Raw genomic sequence first — 5,575 nt, 5'->3', positions numbered from 1 at the left:
AAAAAAAGGGAAGGTCATTCCTGAAGAGAATTTCAACGAGAAATTCATTTTTGATCTCTGCATTGATCTTGGTGATGATCTTCAAGTTTTTTTCAAGTGTTTTTCCAAGCAGTTTATGTTTACGTTTAGTATTACCCAGGAACAACGACGTGGACGTAGTAAATCAGATCAGGAGATCTAGCAGGCCACTTGATTTCACCACTTCTTCCAATCCACCTTTGAGGAAACTGAGTATCCAAATATGCTCGAACCTCCCTACCGTGATGAGCCGCTGCTCCGTCCTGCTGGAACCAAATATTTGAAAAATTAGCGCCTGTAATTTCCCTTATTCTCGGTACAATTTGGTTTCTGAGAAGCTCTTCATATGCACGGGCATTGAGATCACCATCGATGAAGAACGGGCCTATCAATGTATCATTGAAGATACCGGCCCAAACATTAATCTTTTGTTGGTTATTGTGTGTGACTCTCCACCATCCAATCAGGATTTGTGTTGGACCAATATATACAATTTTGCCTTTTAACTTCACCTTTTAAAGTGAAAGTATCACCTTAGGTATTGACGTAGGTTTCGAAAAACGGTATAGGACTGTATAACTCTTCGGGGAGGAACAGAACTCTCACCAGCACACCTGGAACTTTTAATCAAAAATTTCCTTATGATTTTACAATATTCAAAACGCTGTAACCAAGATCAATACAGAGCTCACCAATGAATTTCTCTTTGAAATTTAATTCAAGAATTACACTGACCTCTTAGAAAACTTTGGTAATTTCAAATAACCTCTGACTGACCTTGATCGTTACAATTGACCTATGACTTGGGTACGTACCTGAACGTAGAAGAAATATCCAACCGTCCGGGGACTTTTTAGACACCCTGTATATATATATATTAGCTCACTCTTATTGAAAATTGGACAAGAAGTGGAATTTTTTTTAAAAAGGCACGACTTTCTAACTCTATTCGAAAAGAAAATTGCGAAATACAATAATAAATTGTTTAAACAATGTATGTAAATATCTAATTATCAATATAAAGTAAGATTTTATGTATTAGAAACAATTTGATTTTTTTAACACATAAATATCATACTTGGTTTAAAAAACTCGCAAAAATTATTTTTTTAATTATGAGGTTTTTCTGGAATTCTATAAAACAGACTTATGGGGGTGATATTTTAAAATTAATATTTTATTCGCATTCTATCGGTAATCTTGAAAATAAATTTTCAACTCGATTCACCTAAGATTGACTATTCTGAATAAAATTTATAAAAAAAAAGTTTTCATTTTATAGGAAATATGTGTTAAACTTCACGGGGCTTGAGCAATCTCCAAAAAATTTAAAAAGAAAATAATTTTCTGATGGATTCAAACAAATTTCCGAACGATATACATGAATATATAAAAAGTAGAATTTGGACCAAATTCTTATCCATTTTTTAAATGATGTCACAGGTCAGCAAAGCTTAGAATTATCAAAAACTCTTTATGATTTCTAAAAATAAGGCTTCACTTTCAGTATCATGCTTGAAATTTCTGTTTTTAAATTTTTTTGTTAGTTCTTTGATCACGTTAGAAAACAGTGAAGGTCTCATTCTGACGACAACTTTGACCTATTTTTAAAAATAGATTAAATGTTACCAAACTTGGAAATTATTTACATTTCTTATTATTTTCCAAAAATAATGCATGGCTTCGGGTGGCATAATTTGAATTGCCGTTTTCAAAGTTTTTGAGGTAGTTTTTGAACATATAAGGCAGCAGAAAAGGTCTCGCTTAGACGACTAACTTTTATCTGTTTAGAAAAAAGGCCAAATGCAACATTTACTAGTTTTTTAGACTTCTCATAATTAAAGAAAGAAAATGCATTACTTCTGGTGGCATGATTAGAATCGAAGTTCAAACGTATTTTTCTTAGTTTCTTAAACAAGGAAGAGAACTGACGAGGTCTCATTTTCATAATAAACTCATTTATTTTAAGAAAGAGGCCAAATGCTTCCATGGTAAATAATTATTTACATTCTCATGATTTTCAGAAAATAATGCATTACTTTCGTTCGCATGATTGAAATTAATATTTAAAAATTTTTTTGGTGCTTTTTTGAAGTTTTATTATTTTGAAAAGAGCTGACAAGGTCTCATTTTGATGACTAAATCTTATGTATTCTAAAAATTAGACCAAATGGCACAGAAGCTGAAAATTTTTTACATTTCTTATGATTTTCATAAAATTATATATTACTTTCAGTCACATGATTGGAATTTATCATTTGAAAGATTTTTGCGTTCTTTTTGAAACTAGGGAGAGAACTGATCTTATTTTGACGAGAAGCTCTCATGTATTTTGAAAAAGAGCATAAATGCTACCAAAGTATCAAGTTTTTTTACATTTTTCATGATTTTCAGACAATAATGTCTTACTTCCGGTCGCAGTATTGAAGTCCACCTTTAAAAAGTTATTTCGGTTGTTTTTCAAACATTTGAGAGAACAGGTGAGTTCTTATCTTGACGAAAAATACCTATTCATTTTTAAAAAAAGGTGAAATACTACCGAAGTTGGAAATTATTTACATTTCTTCTGATTTTCAGTCAATTATTCATTAATTCCGGTGGTAGGATTGGAATCGATTTTTTTAAACTTTTGGTGTATGTTTTAAATAGGAAAGACAAGAAGGGTCCAGGTGTAAAACAAATTCCGGCTTCGGTGAAATGTGTCATGCTTTTAAAAATAGGTACGAGTTTGTCGTGAAGATAAGTACTTCCCTGTTGTCTTCGCTAAACGAGAAACTACTGAAAGAACTTTAAAAACCTAAATTTCAATCATGCTACTATAACTTACTATAATATTTAAAAAATTATTCCCGTTGACGCTCACTTATTATTTGTTAATAATAAAAAAGTCAAAGCAAAACTAAAGATTTTATAAAAAAGCAACTTTAATACAACAAATAATAATAAATTGTTTAAACAACCGTATTTGTTGATTTGCATTATTTATTACTTTACTAAGTAAACAAACACAACTACTTAGTATTAATAAAAAAGAAGCTAGCTATAAACTATAATGATTTGTTTAAATAAATATTTTTGCTAAAAGAAATTAATGACAAACTCAATCCAAGTGAAAAGTAGACTATTAGTTTAAAAATTAAGACAAAACCGCAACTTTCTAAAATTATTCAAATAAAATATTATTACCAAAAATAGTACACTTTTTGAACAATCAATTTTTTAAACTTTAATTTGTTATTTACCGAACTCTAATTGAGTATTGGACAAAAATTGGAATTTTTTTTACAACCACAACCTTCTAACTCTATTTTATGATGACATTGCTAAAAACAATGATAAATTATTTTTCAAAATTATGTAAATATATAATTATCAGTATAAAGAAGTATTTTATGTATGAAAAACAATTTGCAATAAAAAACCGAAAAAAAATCATAATTAGTGCCAATACCTCGCAAAACTCAGTTTTCGCTTTTAGCAGTTTTTTAGGACCCTATAAAACAGACTTATGGGGGTGATATTTAAAAAGTGGTATTTCCTTTGTATATTACGGATAGATGTAGGAAGAACTGTTGTGTTTTAACTCGATTTAGCTAATATATTGACACTCTATGACTATTTTATTAACGACTACACACACATATATAGGATTTTGGATTGATTCTGTAATCAATTGAATTTTCCCATTTCTCGGTTCTTTGATTAAAAAAACATTTCTTTTCTTTAAAGAAAAATATTTGTTGGCTCTGAGTTGAAGAAATGTTTTTTTTTTTTAATTGAAAGAAATTTCTATGATTAAAACAAATGTTATTTTTTCACAATGCAAATTTTTCTTAAATTAAACATTATTTTTCTCACTTTCAAGTTAGTTTTGGATCAATGTCAAGATTACCTTAAAAAATATGTTCTTTTCACCTCAGAAAAATATTATTCTTAATGTAGGGTTTTATCACTTTTCGAGGTGTTTTTGGAGCGCATGTATTAAAGCAATTTCTAATCTAATTAAAGTAAGGTATAATATTTCCAATTGCTATAATCGATTTTATCGACTTCTTCTAGACGATAAAATAAAGTTTTTCCTTACCAATACTAATTTATTGTTTCCCAGACGTTACATTAAGAAATTTTACATCCCGAAATTCTGTTTAAAAGTTTAAAAATATTTTTATTTTAAATAAAAACTGGTTCAATTTATACAGAAAAGGTCAATATTAAACAAAATATGTGTATCCTGAACCAAAAAATAATCATTTTTAACCAGTTGTAATTTTAATCAAATAATATTAAATACTTCATAAACCAGCCTGACTTTATAAAAAGCAGTTCAATTTTTAAACGGAAAATAATATTTTTCAACAAAAAAGTCCATTTTCAATCAAAAAGACGAATTTTAACGAAAAATTCAATAGTTGATATTTCAAGCCGAAGATATTTTTATTTTAAATAAAAACCAGTTGAATTTATAAATAAAACGAAATTTTCAACAAAATAATTGAAACCACAATCAAAAGAATTATTTTTCATCCAAGAAGATTTTTTTTTTTTTTTTTTCGTACCCATTAGGGTAACCCAAAAATGTGGAAATTGTGATTCTTTTACGGAAGCAACCCATTCTGTTAGGTTCCCAAGAATATTCATGCATATGTTTCTTATTTACGAGAAATGTAGTAATAGCATGATCTCATAAAGAAATAATTAATTTTAATTTTCAGCCCCTCTGAAACCCTTTCATGGTGCCCCAAAAACTACCCCATGTAAGTGCAATAAGAATTTGGCGCATTATTGTCTTTAATAATTATATTCTTCTAGTTTTTTCATAGATTGTCATAAATTACTAAATTAAAAGATTTTATGGTTTGTCGATTAACTTTTCATTGTTTAAACCATTTTGATTCAATGAAACCATTACATTTTTATACAATATCGAGAAATAATGGTATTTTAATAATTTTATGGTCCACTTAATAACCTTGAAGAGTGCATATTTTTATTTCTTTTGATTGTTTATTGTTAAAACAATTTATTTTGGAATTTAATTGTAGAGTTTTAACGGAAAAGCTCGAAAAGGTTGAAAATGTGACTATTGCGTTCAAAAATCGTCTTTTTTGTTAAAAAATTATTCTATTTGGTTAAAAATGTAACTATTTCGTTCAGAATTCACTTTTTTTTTTAATTTTATATTTTCCGGTAAAGAGAGTCAAGTATTTTTTTAAACTTTCCTCTATTTTGATAAAACTTTAACTTTGTGTTGAAAAAAATGCATCTGACTTAAAAATAATATTTCTTGGTTGAACATGCAACTATTTTGTTGAAAATTTGTGTTTTGTAAAAAAATTAATATTTAAAAAGATTCCAAAAATTTTTTAACAAAATGTGGATTTTTTGAGATAACGAAACAAACTTAGAAGCCTTTTAAGTTTTAAAAGTTTCAAGAAAGTTCACACATTTTCTTAAGATACAATGGAAAAATGTGTACGATTTTTCATCTTGAAATATTAATTGTAAGAGAAAATTGAAACAGATTTCAAAATAGTCAAATTTGGTATTAGCAGAATAT

Source organism: Belonocnema kinseyi, chromosome 9 (genome assembly GCF_010883055.1).
Source record: "Belonocnema kinseyi isolate 2016_QV_RU_SX_M_011 chromosome 9, B_treatae_v1, whole genome shotgun sequence".
NCBI classification, from domain to species: Eukaryota; Metazoa; Arthropoda; class Insecta; order Hymenoptera; family Cynipidae; genus Belonocnema; species Belonocnema kinseyi.
This window is presented reverse-complemented; position numbering follows the sequence as displayed.